Source organism: Girardinichthys multiradiatus, chromosome 12, assembly GCF_021462225.1.
Source record: "Girardinichthys multiradiatus isolate DD_20200921_A chromosome 12, DD_fGirMul_XY1, whole genome shotgun sequence".
Lineage (NCBI taxonomy): Eukaryota > Metazoa > Chordata > Actinopteri > Cyprinodontiformes > Goodeidae > Girardinichthys > Girardinichthys multiradiatus.
The window spans coordinates 2736221-2755299 of record NC_061805.1 but is presented as its reverse complement, the minus strand read 5'-3'; the positions used below and the strand labels follow the sequence as shown (position 1 = coordinate 2755299).

The following is a 19079-nucleotide window of genomic DNA, read 5'->3' as shown; positions in this document are numbered from 1 at the left end:
CGTAGGAGATGTCGTGGACACCAGTTCCTGGTCGATTGGGAGGGCTACGGACCTGAGGAAAGAGCATGGATTCCCAGATCTTTTATTTTGGACCCCAGTCTCATTACGAACTTCTACAAGGCTCATCCGGAGAAGCGTTCTGGTTCGCCTAGAGGCGACACTTGAGGGGGAGGTACTGTTAGGATTGTGTTCTGTTTGGTGGATCTGTTTGTGTCTACTTACCTTCCTGAGTCAGAGTGGCAGGTGCAGAGTTTTCCAATCTACGCACCTGTCCTGGATTCTGCTGATGAGAGCAGCTAGCATTTAAGCTCCTGGAAGTGATCCATTCCTCGCCGGATTATTCAGTGACACTGGTATTGAGTGAGTAACCTGGTAATTTTTGTGTTTTTCTAAGGACACTTATTGGAGTATGGAACTCGCCTTTTGCTGGAGCTTAATGACTCATGTATTTGGATTCCTCTCCTGGAGACTCTCACCTGGAAACCAACCATTCTCCGTCCTGCCACTCTCTCTCTCTCTCCCTCGAACCTGGAACACAAATGGACTCCGAAACCTAAAACACTTACCTCCTGGATTTCCCTTGCCTCCTCCTCCGAGCTGACCTCCCTCCCAAGAGCCTGTAAGAAACAAAGAAACAATCTCCTCATTATACTCACCTTTACTCCTGTGGATGACCAGCTAACTTCTTCCTATTCCCTTGCAGGATGAACCCACTGCTTTGCATTCACTGTAAATAAACATCATTTAACTTTTCATCTTGTCTGTGTCATTGTTCTGCTTTTGCCTGAACTTGGGTACTCCTCTAGTTAAACCTTAACAAAGTACTCCTCCAAGCAATCAGCAAATGGAAAACACCTGTCATCCAGCGCACCTGAGAACTCCAGCACCAACTGAAACACTGAATGGTTAGATAAACAAGTACACAATACACATGCAACACACACACATACCCAGACTGACATCTGTCAGTCTGGTTGCATACTTGTGATAACCAATGAGGTAGTAATGGTAAGAACAGCAGTAGTCAGTGTAAACCATCGACCATAGAAACAATGATTTATTACCATATAGCATTTTGAAATAGATAATGAGGCTGTTACATTTTTTTCTTGGAGTTAGATTGACGTTTTACTTCAGCTGCAGCAGAACGTGATGGAATTTGGCAATTAACAATTAGTCAAATTGCGTGCTATGCTCCTTTTCCCTAACAGGCTTTGCATCCTCCTTCAGATGTTTTTAGATTTCCATGTGATCCCATGTATGATGTTATTTAACATGAAAATGATAATAATACTTAAACCGGAAAGAATGCACAGTTATAGTCACGAAATTAGAATATGTGCTCCAATGAGGCCTGTTTTTCAGATTAAAAGTACCTTTTGAAAATAACATTTAAACAGTTTGAAAAAAATACTTTTCATTAAGCCCACATTTCTGCATAAAAAAGATTTTTTTGTTGGTCTGATGTAATTTTATAATCTTAAAAAGCACAAAATCCTCACAATTACTAGAAATTACTGCTTAAAAACATCTAATTTAGTGAATCGATGTATACTTAAGTAAAAATAAAAGTACAGATTTTTAAGACTGCAATTTCATCACTGTTTATCAAAATACAATCTTGTAAATTAGGATAATCTCATCAATTTCACAAATGCCTGTCAGATATACAAAATCCTACACAAGAAGGCTCCCCCACCTCTTAGTGATTTTGTCAGTCTCAGAACATCTACACACAGCCACCAAGGAGTGTCCAGAGGTGGCTGTATTATCCCACTTAGAAAAAGTGTTTTTAGTCAGTCAGTTTTTCCTGTTAGGGCTTGTCAGGAATGGAACATCATTCCAACCACAATTAGAGACATAAACACAAATACCCTATTTTGTCAATGTCTAAAATGCTGGCTGATTAGTAACCTGACCTGTTAACACTGAACTCCTGCTGCCGCCATCATGTGCTTCAGTTATGTGTTACTCTTTCATTGCCTTTTCTGTAATTTTAATTACTGCATGTTTTATAATCCTGTTGGTAACAATGTTGCTTTCTTTTTTTCTGCCATTGTGCTTTTACTAAACCCTTTGTTCCTACATGGCAATGTTTAAACACAATCTTCATGTGTTGTTTTTAATTGTTGTTTAGTTTTTATTGTTTTATAATCTCTCTATAATATGGGCAACAAGACTACAGATGAAAACTAGTCATTGGCTAATTATGGCATGTTACAGGTGTACTGTTGTAGATATGCACTCTCCTGTAAAATAAATTAAAATAAAATAAGATATAAACTTAAAAAATAGAAATACAGAAATATCATACTAAATTACAGTAATACAAATAAATGTAAATTGTTACTTTCCACCTTTGTATTACTATATTTTTATCTTTTGTTTTAGCCCTTTAGAGTGTACTTAGGTGTTTTGAAAAGTGTCTGTTAGTAAAATGTATTATTATCAGTATTACTTAACATAATTACTACAGACTTGTTTTCTCTCTGGTTTTCCTCTGTAGCATTAGCAACAAATGTGACACCTATAACAATAAGGGTGTTTCCATAAGTGCACAAAACTTGAACCTGTTCCAAGCCATTCCTATTTTAACTTTCAGCACTGAGAGCTCTTTTCTTCTGTCCCTAAACCTTTTCTAAGGTTAAATGTGGAGGTAAATCTGGGGCAAAATGATATGTGTATTGTAACTGAATTTAAAGCCACAGAGAGAAATGCTACAGGCGATTTGTAATTCTAATTTTTTTCTGTCTTTCAACAATATAGTTACACCGCTTCAGATCTCAGATCTTCAGAGTGCACAAGTTGTATTCTTTGAGTCACACATTAAAAACCCTTACATTTACAGTTCTGCTCCAATCGATCCAAAACAAATGGTGCAAAACACATTAACACACCTGTATTAACAGCTTCCCACAAAAATGTATTTCTCATATTTTTTTGCCTCAAAACAAACACAAATTAGTGAAAACAACTGCACACATCCTGCTGCCCCAAGGGGTTCTCGTGAAGTTTGTGCTTAAAATAACATGCCCAAATCTTAGTGAGTTTTTCTCAGCAACTACAAACTATTAAAATAATCTTCGTAGTATTGGTATCAAATTAAAGCTAACAGGAGATTCCATCAGAATTGTAAATATCACAGTAGCTGCTATTGTTTCAGAGAAAATGCTGTTGGAAGATTTTGTTTTCACTCACCAGACGTTTTTCTGAATGGTACAGTATATAAATCTTTTAGAAATATCACGAATAAGGCAACAAACTTTTGAAAACCCTAAAACCACTTCTGGACATTACCTGTGCACATTGGTGAAAGTGAGCCGGTACAGTCCGGTACTGCGTACAACTAAAAGATTCTGCGCCGGTACACAGTACCGGTAAGAGGGAGGAACGGCTCTATGCCATCATCCAGAACCAGTTACGGCTGCAAAAATTCACGAGCACACAAAGAAAATCAGATCCGCTACTAATAGGCAGTCTAAAACACGACTGAATCTGTTTATAAATATAGCTTTTTTCCCCTCATTCCAAATTGTTTCTGAACTGTTCTACTATGCTGGAGCCTCAATGCTCTTGCTTTGCTTCTCTCCCCTCTGAGCTCGAGGCTTTTGTGAACGGCCAGCGTTTAAAATGAGCACCGCTACGTTTAATGTCTGTCTGCTCGCTGCTAAATACCCCTGTTAAAAGCAAAGGGAGAGTAGCTAGTTGTGTTTCATGTTATTTTACTGAATTACAACAACACAGTTCAGCTCGAAAACATCGCTTATGACCAGAGATTTCACATACGATACAAAACAGAACGGTTGCCAAGGAGATTGGTGCGTTCGATTTAATGGACTGGGAAATTTTACACAGGTGGTGCACAGACATACAAAAACGCCCCTTGCATTAGGACAGGACGAACAATACATCACTTACCAACTACAGACTTTTAAATAAAAACAGCAAAAACAACCGAACTTTCAAATTTTTTATTTAAATGAAATCAAAACTTGACCACAATGCAGAGAACAATAACTTGTTTGCTCAAAGAAAAGACAGAAACTGAAGATGAAAAGTTATGCATCAGAAAATGGTTTATCATTGTTTCATACATGGCAACTCTTTAACAATTGATATATATCATGAGTGATAATTATTGTCTTCTTTTGCTGCTGGTTGAAAAAATTCTGGGTGGATTGTGACAAAACGTATAGTTTCGGCATCTTAAGCTTTATGCTGTCTGCAGATATGCTGTTTGTGTGTACAAGCCGAGAACGAGATTTTGTGGAGTATGTTTATTTTCTGACTCAACTGCTTATATTTTTAAATGTTCGGTGTTCGTAGAAATGGTTTATATCAGCCAAGAGTCTGAAGTTTTTAAGGGTATCACACGTCTATGTTTAACTAAGGGAACGTAGAGTAATGAAAAAAAGGTAAAATTCCTCCACCAGTACTGGGTCGGGGCATAAGAGGTTAAAAGTAATACAGGTCCTTCTCAAAATATTAGCATATTGTGATAAAGTTCATTATTTTCCATAATGTCATGATGAAAATTTGACATTCATATATTTTAGATTCATTGCACACTAACTGAAATATTTCAGGTCTTTTATTGTCTTAATACGGATGATTTTGGCATACAGCTCATGAAAACCCCAAATTCCTATCTCACAAAATTAGCATATTTCATCCAACCAATAAAAGAAAAGTGTTTTTAATACAAAAAACGTCAACCTTCAAATAATCATGTACAGTTATGCACTCAATACTTGGTCGGGAATCCTTTTGCAGAAATGACTGCTTCAATGCGGCGTGGCATGGAGGCAATCAGCCTGTGGCACTGCTGAGGTCTTATGGAGGCCCAGGATGCTTCGATAGCGGCCTTTAGCTCATCCAGAGTGTTGGGTCTTGAGTCTCTCAACGTTCTCTTCACAATATCCCACAGATTCTCTATGGGGTTCAGGTCAGGAGAGTTGGCAGGCCAATTGAGCACAGTGATACCATGGTCAGTAAACCATTTACCAGTGGTTTTGGCACTGTGAGCAGGTGCCAGGTCGTGCTGAAAAATGAAATCTTCATCTCCATAAAGCTTTTCAGCAGATGGAAGCATGAAGTGCTCCAAAATCTCCTGATAGCTAGCTGCATTGACCCTGCCCTTGATAAAACACAGTGGACCAACACCAGCAGCTGACACGGCACCCCAGACCATCACTGACTGTGGGTACTTGACACTGGACTTCTGGCATTTTGGCATTTCCTTCTCCCCAGTCTTCCTCCAGACTCTGGCACCTTGATTTCCGAATAACATGCAGAATTTGCTTTCATCCGAAAAAAGTACTTTGGAACACTGAGCAACAGTCCAGTGCTGCTTCTCTGTAGCCCAGGTCAGGCGCTTCTGCTGCTGTTTCTGGTTCAAAAGTGGCTTGACCTGGGGAATGCGGCACCTGTAGCCCATTTCCTGCACACGCCTGTGCACAGTGGCTCTGGATGTTTCTACTCCAGACTCAGTCAACTGCTTCCGCAGGTCCCCCAAGATCTGGAATCAGCCCTTCTCCACAATCTTCCTCAGGGTCCGGTCACCTCTTCTCGTTGTGCAGCGTTTTCTGCCACACTTTTTCCTTCCCACAGACTTCAGAATCAGAATCAGAATCAGAAAAGCTTTATTGCCAAGTACGTTTTTGGACATACAAGGAATTTGTATGCCTTGATACAGCACTCTGGGAACAGCCTATTCGTTTTAGAAATTTCTTTCTGTGTCTTACCCTCTTGCTTGAGGGTGTCAATAGTGGCCTTCTGGACAGCAGTCAGGTCGGCAGTCTTACCCATGATTGGGGTTTTGAGTGATGAACCAGGCTGGGAGTTTTAAAGGCCTCAGGAATCTTTTGCAGGTGTTTAGAGTTAACTCGTTGATTCAGATGATTAGGTTCATAGCTCGTTTAGAGACCCTTTTAATGATATGCTAATTTTGTGAGATAGGAATTTTGGGTTTTCATGAGCTGTATGCCAAAATCATCCGTATTAAGACAATAAAAGACCTGAAATATTTCAGTTAGTGTGCAATGAATCTAAAATATATGAATGTTAAATTTTCATCATGACATTATGGAAAATAATGAACTTTATCACAATATGCTAATATTTTGAGAATGACCTGTATATTCTTTTTGGCGTGCTTTCATCCTTTGCCCCAAATGTAACGTAGATGTTGGAGCAAAACGATCTTTGACTTGCAGGTAACTCATATGACCGTACAGCAAAGTGCACTGCCTGTTGCAGACCCAATAAATTCACTGTGCTTGCACAAACCGGAAACACAAATACCATCTTGTTGAGGACTATGAGGCCTCCTCAGAGTGGTGTCTAGATTCTGCAGCTAAATATCAGCCATTCAGCCCATATTAAATTGCCAAAACATTCCAATAGCTCCTTAAGACCAAGAAATTGAAGCCTTCTGTGATTAATATTATTTATTATCTATTTAACAGAATGTCTAGGCCTCTCAAAACCTGCATACGGTAATCGTTAGAGTAATCTGAACAGTTTTATATGACTTTAAATCTTATTTTCTCCCTGTGATCAATACAGCTGCCAGAAACTCGTTGGGCAAACCGTCATTTATTGGTTCAGGGAGCGTGAAACGATCTAAATACTACAGAAGACTAAATTACAGCTTTATCAAAGTGTGTGAGATAACTATAACTCCTATCGCTCAACTTACCTGACGATGATCGTATTATAGTAAATGCAAATTACTACTACTGTTTAGATTTTATGTCATCTCAAATATTGCTGGTTAAAAAACATTTTTTTATTTTTTTTTATCAGAAGCCATGTCAGATGGTGATGAAGGTATCATTTAATAGACTAGGACCATCTCAAAATTCATCAGTTATTTTAATCAGACACAAAATTGCTTGTGCAAAAAATAAATTGCACGTGCAATAAGTGGCCGTGTTGCATGCGATCTTCAAAGACTGAGCGTGCAAAGGATAACAGATGCAAACTAAGTGCAGACCGCCCTATTTAAATGAAAAAGTTGTGTGTGCTACTGGACACTGCACAATTTTAAGGCTGCCTTAAAATTAAGATTTTAACATCCAGTTTGCAAATGTCAAATTTAATCTGGGTTATAATGGCTTTATTTTTTTCCTATTTATTCTTTTCCTATTAATTATATTATCAACATCACATCACAGATTGTTTGCAAGATGTGAAATTACAGTTGCAAAGGCTGTACATTCTTCTCTGTAAAGGGTGGACAGAAGGACAATGAGTATGACAAGTCGTATAGCAAACCTGCATTAACCTTAGTGTGGAAATACATTGGTTTTTGTCCAGAGCGCAGTAAAGGCCACGAGGACACTGTTTGTTCATGACCTCTGGACACCTCTTTCACCAATGTGAGAAGAATTAGCCATCAAAATACTTTTATATTTCATTATGCTGAAAAAGGCCACAAAGAGGACACAATTCTAGAAAAAGCTAAGCTAATTGATAAAATTAAGAAAGACTCACATACTAGGAGTTGTTTGGTGGAGCAATGACAGCGGCAGCACAAACTTTAACCATCACCCAATCTCCTACTCAAAGAGTTGGAAATTGGGTGAGAGCTTTCATCTAGTTTTATTGTGCACACGTCCAATGAAGACATATGACCTCCTTTACATGGAGGTCAATCCATTTTTCTTCCTGTCAACAACACGAGGCATTAAGTATATTCCAGCACCTGGTGAGTTTTTAATTGACATAAATGCAAGGGGGAGGGCATCCACCAAGACCAGTTTGTTACCATGACATATTTTAGCTATGTTTCTCCTCAGTGTCTGATTAGCTCCCTCGACTAATCCTTGAGATTCTGGGTGATAGACTGAGCCAAACCTATGTGTTATCCCGAAAGCTTTTTCCACTTTAGCTAAGTGTCTGTTGTTAAAATGAGTTCCATTATCTGATCTTATTACTCTAGGAACTCCAAGCTTAAACATTAACTCATTTTATTTAGCAATTTTATCACTGTCTGTTTATCACTTTAGCTGTGGCACCCTCCTGGAGGGGTACATTAGCCAAGCTGCTGCCGCCAACAACTTAATGCTCACCTTATACAGATGATACACTTGGCCCTGTCTTTCAGTGTTTAACCCTGTCTCTCTCCTAGACATAGCTACTGGCTGAGACTCTACTGTGACTAACTCTATGTGCTCTCTTTCATACTCTAGACTTTAATACTGGCTCAGAGTTCATCTGCTTAGCTGTCTTTCTCTCCTAGATGAAGCCACTGCAGGAGCTATAACCATTAATGTTTTACTTTTCTCTTCTACAGAAGGTACTCCTGGATTAGTGCTTCTGTGTCCTTTTTCTCTCTGCTCTGTTCTCTCAAACCCTTAGTCGGTTGTGGCAGATGGCCGCTCACACTGAGCCTAGTTCTGGTTCTGCTGGAGGTTTTCCTCTCCACTGTCACAACATGCATGCTCAGTATGAAGGATTGCTGCAAAGTCAACGCAAGCCACTGTCACTACATGCTCATCCAGGAGTTGGAAGTTAGACGCCTTAGATTTCCTCCGGATCTTTTTCCCCAGAAGCGACCCCACTGTCTCTTAAAGGAACGACTCTTAAGCAGAACAAAACTTTTAACACTTTTATTCTAAATAAGATAGAGAAATGGTTACAGAGATCATCGCTGAGGCTCCAGTCCTAGATCGTCTTGGAGATGAGAGTGACAAAGCAGCCCCGAAAGAAGGTCAAATCCACTGTACTAAACCCTTTGTCAAACCTTACGTCAAACCGTAGGTCATTTGACCTTGTACGTCAATGAGGATTCTTATCCATATCCTAACAAAAGTGAAAACATTAGAATTTATACTTTGTCATTATGGTGTGTGTATGTGTGTGTGGGTGTGTGTGTGTGAAAACTAATCTATAAGTAATAAGAAGAAAGGTTATTCCTAACATGTATGTACCTGACTTAAAATCTGTATGATTTGATTGAATTGACTGTGTAAAATGCTTTGAGACAACCTGTGTTGTGAATTGGCAGCATATAAATAAAACTGAATTTAATTATTCATGAGGACATGCTCTTATTTTCCTGAAATGCAATGGGTCACCATACTCGCCTCTAAAAATCCAACAATGGAGTGAATAGGAAGGGATGCAAAGCTGAGGGAGAAGTAATTACAAATTACCCCTGTTGGGATCATTGCCATATTGTCATAGAAATGGATGGTAACTGCACCTCCCAGCACTCATTGCAGCTCTGATGTCATGGTAGAGGTGATGTATATACCCCTTTCAAGCGGAGCGTCTTTGCAGTTCTGTGTTACCTCCCGCAACGGGAGTAACGTCCCCGAAGGATCCGTAAATTTGTGGGACAAGTTAACTTTTTCCTCACTGAAACTTTGAAAAAGAACTTGAAACCAGTAGATCCACAATTTTGATCAAACACCTGAACGTTGCAGTTTGCGACCCAGGCGTGAAAAATCTGACTCAGGATTTTCCCAAGGGGATGAGCCTACCTTCTTGTTTATTTTTTCAGTCGACTGGCCACTGTTCAACAAACTCTTCCCCTTCTGGTTTTTCGTGGAGGCATGAACACTCACAACCTTTGTACCTTTCCTTTCTGGGAGAAGAGATCAGGTAAAGTTGTTTCTTTTATACTTATTCTCATAGTATGACCAGAAAGTAGGTTGGAAATAAGGCGATCTAGGATTGTCACTTTTAATTCAGTGTGTTTGAATTGTATGCTTTTATGCAAAGTTTTGTAGAATGTTGGAGTTTTCACCGGGTTCGAGTTTAATTCAATATCCTTTGAAAGATGTGTTCAGCCATCAGGCTGAATACTCCTATGCAAATAATATACCTTAATATTTTGTTATTCAACTGCTTGATGAAGAGCTAAAATAAATGGGCAGCAGAACGTCTGCTGCATTTTCCTTGTGTTCACAGAAAAACAAGAAATGTACTTTTTGTGGGTGTAGATGAAAAGAAATGAAGAGAATTTTGTGGAACATCAAGTCCTGTCATGTCTTTGGAGAATGTGTCACTTTTAATGCATTTCTGTTTAGAAAGTGGATGTGTATTCCACGTGTTTTACTCCATCAGGTCGGGTCATTTACTTTTCTGACAGGTCACTGCCACACTTTGTGAATAGTTAAAGTTGCTATTGCTGGCAACGGTGGGTCCATCAACAAACTGGACGTTATAGATTAAGAATAGGGTGTCATCAAAGTTCATGTAAGTAGACTAAATACTGTCTACTTTCACATTAAAATTTCAGTTTCCATTGAAACACACAGTAAAAACGCTACAGTGATATAGGGTATTATTAAAATTAAAAAAGCATTGTTAAAACTAGGTTTTGTTCCATATATTTGTAAATTTGCATTGAGTGATGCACTGGCAATCTGTACTTTGATGAATGGATACATGAAAATATACAATGACTCCTAGATATATACCATATTTCTAATGATCCTTGACCTAATGACAGTGAAAGATGTTGGAACTTTTGTTTGTTTTTGATCCTTTTATTCTTATACTTTTCTTGTTTCTTTTTTGCTCAGCATCTCCAAAGTGAAACATGCTTTGCCAGGCTTGGTAGGCCATAGAATGTGATCCCATGTTGTTAATGGGATTCATGTGTGCTAATCAGCAGGTACAATATATAGTACACAATGAAACATTCCATAGAGACTACACTTTTTATGGAAACAAACCAAAAAACAAAAACGTTTGTAGAGTCAGATTAAATTTAGTCTGCAAGCCTTTACTTCATCTTCGGATTCAGGAAGAGCAGTGTGGTTTTTGTCCTGGCCGTGGAACACTGAACCAGGTCTACTCCCTCAGCCGGGTCCTGGAGGGTGCATGGGAGGTCGCCCAACCAGTCTACATGTGCTTTGTGGACTTAGAGAAGGTATTCGACCATGTCTCTCGGTGTAATCCTGTGGGGGGTACTCCGGGAGTATGGGGTACCAGGCCCTTTGACACAGGCTGTTAGGCCCCTGTATGAACAGTGTCAGAGCGTGGTCTGCATTGCTGGCAGTAAGTCGGACTTTCCTGTAAGTTTCCTGTAAGGGTTGGACTCTGCCAAGGTTGTCTTTGTCACCGATTCTGTTCATAACTTTTATGGACAGAATTTCTTGGCGCAGCCAAGGTGCTGAAGGGATCCGTTTTGGTTCCCTTAGGATTGTGTCTCTGCTTTTTTCTGATGATGTGGTCCTATTGGCTTTATCAGTTCAATGTCTACATCTCTAACTGGAGCAGTTCACAGCTGAGTGTGAAGCGGCCAGGATGAGAATCAGTGCCTCCAAGTCCGAGGCCATGGTCTTGAGCCAGAAAAGGGTATAGTGCGTTCTCCGGGTCGGGGGGGAAGTCCTGCCTCAAGTGGAGGAGTTCAAGTGTCTTGGGGTCTTGTTCACGAATGAGGGAAAAATGGAGCGGGAGATCGATAGACGGATTGGTGCTGCATCAGCATGGCGCTGTACCGGTCTGTCATGGTGAAGAGAGAGCTCAGTCAAAAAGCGAAGCTCTCGATTAACTGGTCAATCTACATTCCTACCCTCATCTATGGAAAGAACGAGATCACGGATACAAGCGGCCGAAATGAGCTTCCTCCACAGGGTGTCTGGGCTCTCCCTTAGAGATAAGGTGAGAAACTTGGTCACCCGGAAGGCGCTCAGAGTAGAGCTGCTGCTTCTCCACGTCGGGAGGAGCCAGTTGAGGTGGCTCGGACATCTGGTTAGGATGCCTCCTGGATGCCTCCCTGGTGAGGTGTTCCGGGTACGTCCCACCGGGAGGAGGCCCAGAGGAAGACCCAGGACATGCTGGAGGGACTATGTTTCTCAGCTGGCCCGGGAATGGCTTGGGATTCCCCTGGACGAGCTGGGTCGAGGGGCTGGGGAGAGAGAAGTCTGGGTCTCTCTGCTTAGGCAGCTGCCCCCGTGACCCGACCCTGGATAAGCGGAAGACAGTGGATGGATGGCCAGATGGCCTTTACTTCATCAAGCTTTAAATATAAAAAAGCTGTCTTAAATGCATTTAACTATAGTGAGGACATTTATTTAACACTGCCTTCACTCAAGTTTAAGTTTTTATGATGTTTTTGTCAAAATGTTGGCTTTACCGACTCTGAGTGTGGACACAATTACGGACACTGAACAGCAGTTTAACAGTTTATTTAGAATATATGTACAAAAGAAAGTAAAATATGGACTGCAGCTGCCGGAGGGATCTGGATTGGCACTGAGGAGGAGAGGAGAGAGGTTATTGTTTGGAGGAAGTTATGGAGAGTAGTGCTGGATAGGGTTGAGGTAGCTTACTGTTGGTGGATGATGACTTGTTGGAGGTGGTAAATCTGTCCTACAGAGACTGAGTTTGGCAGGAGGAGTAGCACGGAGATTCACAGTGCTGACGTATTTTCTTTGTGATCCTTAAGCGGCAGTGCTTCAGCTGAGCTTGCTGTGTTGGAGGGTGGACTGTCAGGTAAGCAATGGTTTGGGGTTTCTATGAGGTAATATCAGAGTTAGAGATAGGAAAGGAAGGGAGGCTCACGTTTGGAGTGGCAGGGAGTCTTTTCCAGAACTCACAGCAGCATGGAGAGAACAGGAGCTTGGACTCAAGGACATGGTCACAGAGTGATCAGATCTGTAAAGCCAGAGAAGAAATTCAATTAGACCAGGCTTAGGAAATGGAGAGAACTGCAGAACACAGTCAGGTTACCACACTGGCAGAGACAACGGATTGACGCCTCAGAGAATTTAAGTACACCCTTTCATCAGGTGGGTAGGACTTCCGGTGAGGGCGGGATTTCCGGTTGGCGCCATGTGGGCGCCATGTGGTTGCCATGTGGGCAGGAGGTCACGTGGTCAAGCAGGTGGTGTGTCCAAGGGGGCGTAACAGTGGATGCTGATTGGTTGTCGTCATTAGGGGCAATACCTTAAATGAGTCAATTAAAACACAGGGGTGTGTTTGTTATAAATAGAACAAGACAAATATGGTATTATCGGAAACTGTTTGGCATCAGCACCAATTAAAAATAGAGGGGGTGTGTTTGTAAGCATCGTTAAACCTTGAATAACCCAATGAAAACAATAGGGCGTGCCTTAGTGTTTACTTTAAATACAGAGATAAAACTCTGCACTTTACATGCAGCATTCGTTGGAAAAAAAGAACACCCGTTCAACAATGGCTAGAGTTAAGAGAGTTTATCGTCAAGCGGAGGAGAAACGCAACGCGTGCCAAGATGATGATGATGAACAAGCAACTGCATCATATACTTCCTCAACGGAGATACCTATCGGAATTCCCGTCGTGACATACTCTACCGATGATGAGGATCCAACATCAACTTCAACAACCATGGTTGAAAATCAGACCTCGGTTCGGCCAAGAGGTATGTCAGTTCTGTGCGAAACCCCAGTGACCGTCTACCAGTATTCATCCCGTGAATTGAATGCTCCTAAGAAATCAACATACTACATCTGCAAGGTACTAAGACCCCCGTTCGACACTCTGCAGGAAGAATGGTCTTTGGAGCCATATGGCCTGGTTGGCAGCTGGGGTTATATTTTCATGTATGAAATAGGAGAGCTTTGCCTGTATCAATTGGATCAAGATGAGGTATTTAATGGATCACTGGCTCTGTGTACACTCACCCACAGCGACTGGGCTGTGTTAAAGCTTGCAATCCCGCACCTTAATGATAGCCCTGAAACAGTCTCAAGGCAGGAGAGGGAGGAAGAAGAAGAAGAATAAAATGAACTGTCTCCTTGACCTGTAAAACGGGCGAGAATGTTTCATATACCATCCGATGTTGAAATAGCTGAGAGAGAATCTCTCTTTAGCGCAGTGTGGGGGTCAAAAACCACAGCAAATGGCCGCTGGTCTTTTCGGGCAAGCAGACGCAGGAACAACCGGACGAGTCCCTCAGATCTGTTTGTGTTGGAGGCTTTCAATCAAGACTGCGGCGTATTCAAGACAATGCTGGCTCTGCCGTTTGAAGCTTGGGCAGAGAAGATGAGTGAAATTGGACATCGTCTTTCCGACCTTTTCCAAAAGTCACGAAGTTGGATCGATGTCATGTCAGTGAAAAAAACGCTGACGTTTCCTGTTTTACGTTTAGAACGAACCCTCTTCTGAGGACACACCCCTTCCTATGATATATTTACGGGGGGATAACTGCAAGCTCACAGACACTGAGAATCGTATCATGAGAATGAGTGGACCGACACCATACAGGGATCTCTACAACCACCGAGCAGAGATCCACTTCTCTCCTGAGCACGATGAAAGCTTCAACATTGGACCATATCATCCGCCTTCCCCTGACCTCTTCTCACCATCCACCTCAACATCCTCATTCTCAGAGAACCACTTCAGTCCTGCATCACCTACAGGATACAACATGAAATATCTACCGCTTTCTCCAGACCTCTGCTCACCATCACCGCTATTCATGGCTGAGTCTGTAGACGCGAATGTCCTGCCTGAAGACATGAAGGTGGTCGTGGAGGAGGAGGTAGCCACCGGCTACTCACCCTCTACCGAAGCCCCTACACAAACCCTGGGACCGATGGAGGACCCTCAGCCTTCAGCAGAGGATGAGAGTAACCAGGAGGACGAAATTGACGGTTGGTTCTCAACCACCCTCATCAATACGGTGAAAACAGCGATACTTCATTTATTCAACATAACCTCTTTGAACTATCTCAGAGAAACCTGCTATGGATGTATAACGAACCACCCAAGCCAGCGTCAACACCATTGGGGGAGGATTATTACCAAGTCAACTTTCAACGCATCGTACGACGACTCGTAACCCCCAAAACTCATTCCTGCTATTCAGAATCTTCTGGTACTTCGAAGCATACAAGCGGATGACTTCAGAGTGAAGACGATTGCCAAGACGGTTTTATATGAACTGAAATCGGTACAAGGCATCCACAGTGCAATAGCGAACGTTTATGATCGCATGGTCGATGAGAAACATCTCAAACAACTTAACTCTGTTTCAGAGTGCTATGGACTGACAAACTGATCTCACATGTTTGATGACTTGTTGTATCATTTTTTTTTTTTTTTAGTATTCCAGTACTTTAGTTAATCTGCATTATATGATTTTTCTTCTTTTTTCTTTTTACTATTAAATACAATTAAAGTAGGAACATAGTAACCTTTCCCAAAAGTGTTGTTTAAAAGCTAGTAGTGTTTGAATTCATCTGCATTTTATCTGATTTTGTTTTCTGGTTGTTTTTTGTTTATATTAAATACAAAAATAAAATAAATAAAATAAGGATAAATCTACCCTCCTGTGTGTTTTTTCTCATTATTTAACAAGTAATCGATAGAGTGAGCATAAGGCAGAGATGGCACGAAGACGGCTGATGAAGAAAGTATATTATAGCCCTTCAAATCCGGGAAGTTTTGGGGGTGTAGATAGGCTGAGGAGGGTTATGCAAGATGAAACGGGAAAGAAGGTTGCGGTTGAAAAAGTTAAAGATTTTTTATCAGGAGAAGATACCTATACTCTACATAAACCTGCAAGAATAAAGTTCCCGAGAAACAGAGTTTTTGTCACCAGACCATTGAGGCAGTTCCAGGCTGATCTCTGTGACATGCAAGCTCTGGCCATGGAAAATGATGGTTATAATTATTTATTAACAGTCATTGACATCTTTTCAAAAAGGGCGTATGTACGAGTTTTGAAGAGGAAAACAGCCGCTGAGGTGGTAAAGGCATTTGAATCAGTTTTTACAGAAAGTCAGATCCCCAAAAAACTTCAGACTGATGCCGGTAAAGAATTTTTTAACAAGAAATTTAAGGTTTTAATGGAGAAACACGGTATTGAACATTTTGCCATAGCGAGTGAAGCAAAAGCTTCAGTGGTCGAGAGATTTAACCGCACATTAAAAACAAGGATGTGGAGATATTTTACAGCTAACAATACCCGGCGGTACGTCGATGTACTGCAAAACCTAGCTAGAAGCTACAACCATTCCTACCACTCCAGCATTAAAATGAGCCCTATGGAAGTGACCCCAGAAAATGCCTTTCAAGTGTTTCAGAATCTGTATGATGTCAAGTCCAACAAATATTGCAAGGACTCATTGACATCGTTTAAACAAGGGGATCTTGTCAGAATATCCAAGGTCCGTGGAGTGTTTGACAAAAAATACGAACAGAGTTTTACGGATGAAGTGTTTACAGTGTATGACCGGATACCCCGTTCTCCTCCTTGTATACAAACTCAAAGATTTGGATGGAGAACCTATCGAGGGTTCCTTTTACGCTGAGGAACTTCAAAAAGTAAAAATATTTAACGACAAGATGTATCAAGTGGAAAAAATATTAAAACGATGTACGGTCAAGGGAGTCAAACAGGTTTTTGTAAGCTGGAAAAACTGGCCTGAGAAATTCAACAGTTGGATCAAGTTTGATGAACTTCAAAATGTATAAAAAAGGTTTGCACTAAACCTCACAGTTGACACAGCATCATGAACCGTCAGGTAGAGGATGATGGCTTTTACGTCACTCTTCCATCTAATGCTAGCATGGAAGTGTTTAAAAATAATACCAGTTCAAGTTTCCGTGTAAATTTAGCTCAACATATTGATTTAGAAGGCCAATGGATGGTTGCATTAGCCGAGATTTCATATCCTCATACATGGCATAATTTACCGGATTATGATGCCTACTTTGAATGGAGGAAGGTTGGTGATGTGGAGATCAATACGCAAAGGATCAGAAGTGGCTACTATAACAGCGTTATTCAACTCGAGACAGAGATGGAAATGTTTTTCAAAAAATTGAAATCGGGTTTACGCATTAAATTCAGCAAAGTTCAAAAGAGATTTGCATTTCAAGCAAACCGTCCGTATGAAATACGCTTCTTCAGCACTCTAGCTTATATGATGGGCGTGAAACCAGGGGAATGGATTCATGTTTCTGAACCAAAACTGGCTCCTTTTCCGGCGGATATAAAGGCTGGTTTCTATCACCTATACTGTTACAGCGACGTGGTCAGCCCTCAAATAGTAGGCGACACTTTTGCACCTTTACTGCGGACTGTCAAAGTACAAGGCACATTCAGTGATATGATTACTCAGACGTTTAACCCCGCCCACTACCTTCCAGTCTCCAGAAGACATATTGAAAATATCAATATAGAAATTAAATCGGACCAAAACGTTCCTGTAAATTTCGTCTATGGAAAGACCGTCATAAGACTACACTTCAGACCGGTGATATCACAACGTAGCCTGAGATAAATTTTATTTGTATAAACTATTCCAGAGATATGTATATAACCTCTAAGATTGATTGGTTATCATTCATATTACGCTGGTCATTCAACACTGCATCGAGCAGGCAAGAGAGAACATGGCACAGCTAAGTCTGAGACGTGATCCAAATCGCTTTGTAAATTACTATGTAAGTCAATCAGGCGGTAATCTGCCAGGGTTTTATGGGGCCCCGGTCATGTACGGACGCGGAATTGGATCATTATTTTCAAAATTATTCCGCTTCGTATCCCCTCTGGTTAAAAAAGGATTTGCAATTGCAAAACCCCATCTTAAAACGGCTGCATCAAATATCGCTTCGGATGTCATCGGTAGAGCCGTGAGTAAAATGAGTGGTTCTACACGCACCGAAGGTCAAGAAGGTTCAGGAATTATGGTTTTATCCAAAAGACCCAGAACAAGACCCCCTGGTGATCGTTTAAGGACAGTTAAAAAACAACGACAAACGCGAAAAAGGAGATCAGTTGGAGCTGACAAACGAAGAGGAAGGAAGTCATCCGCAAGTTTTGATATATTTAAATAATGGCTCTTTTACATAACAAATCATCAGAGTGCACGCTGGCAGAGCTGGACTTATTTTCTGCCCCGATGACACAGCTATCGATCGAAGATAAAATTTACACCGAGATCCAGCCTTTATCAGCAATCACAGATGGAGGGCCGATCGAGTTTTTCATTCCGGGAGACGGAGAAAAGTATCTGGATCTCAACGATACGCTGTTGCATCTCAGAGTGAAAATTACTAACGAGAATGGAACAAACCTGCCAGATGATGCACCTGTAGGGCTCATCAACTACCCGTTAAACACCATCTTCAGTCAGTGTGACGTCACTCTCGGAGATCGAATGATTTCACAATCCAGCGCTACACATCCATATAGAGCCATGATTGAGACATTGTTAAACTTTTCTGAGGATTCTTTAAAAACCCAGTTTAGCTCTGGTCTTTTTTATAAAGACACTGCAGGTGCTCTGAACTCTATTGTTACAACTAACGGCCCTAACCAAGGTCTTAACAGCAGAGCAGGCTTTACGGCAAATTCCAGGGAGGTACATCTCCTAGGCCCCCTGCATGCAGATATATTTTTCTGCGAGAGACTTCTTTTAAACTCTGTTGACCTTAAAATTAAACTTACAAGAGCCAACGATGCCTTTTGTCTCATGGCCGCAAGAGACTCCACTTACAAACTCAGGATATTAGGAGCATCTCTTTTTATCAAAAAAGTTACTGTCTCTCCAGCTGTACGACTGGGGCACGCTTCAGCTTTAATGAAAGCAAATGTTCTGTATCCACTTTCACGTGTGAATGTAAAAACATATTCCATCCCTGAAAATTCAAGGGTATGCAACCAAGAGAATTTTTTCTTAGGCGTCTTTCCCAAGTATGTGGTGATTGCGTTACTGGACCATGACGCTTTTACAGGAACACGCAATCTCAATCCGTTTGACTTTAATCATTTTGATATGGAATATTTAGCTTTGTGTAAGGATGGCAGACAAATTCCTGCTAAAGCCTTCCAGCCCAATTTTAACCAAGGTCATTCAGTGAGAGAGTATTACAACTTGTTTACAGCTACAGGACGACATCTAAAAGATCTTCCACCGAGTATAACACGTCAGGAATTTAATCAAGGATACTCTCTATTCACATTTAATCTTAACCCGGGCGAGGACACAGATGCTCTATCTCCAGTTTCCAGTGGGAATTTAAGATTGGAAATGCGCTTCAGAAACCTGTTGCCTCATACCACCACGCTGATCATCTATGCTTGTTATGATTCTATTTTAGAGATTGATTCAAAGAGG

The 19079-nt window shown here is 41.0% G+C and overlaps 1 long non-coding RNA gene across 1 annotated transcript; it reads left to right on the top strand.

Annotated features, from left to right (window-relative positions):
* Positions 1-326: 326 nt before the first annotated feature.
* On the top strand, positions 327-753 carry LOC124877511. Its single transcript, XR_007040550.1, has 2 exons — positions 327-619; positions 704-753. It is a non-coding gene; the product is annotated as an uncharacterized LOC124877511 (long non-coding RNA).
* The last annotated feature ends 18326 nt before the right edge of the window (positions 754-19079 follow it).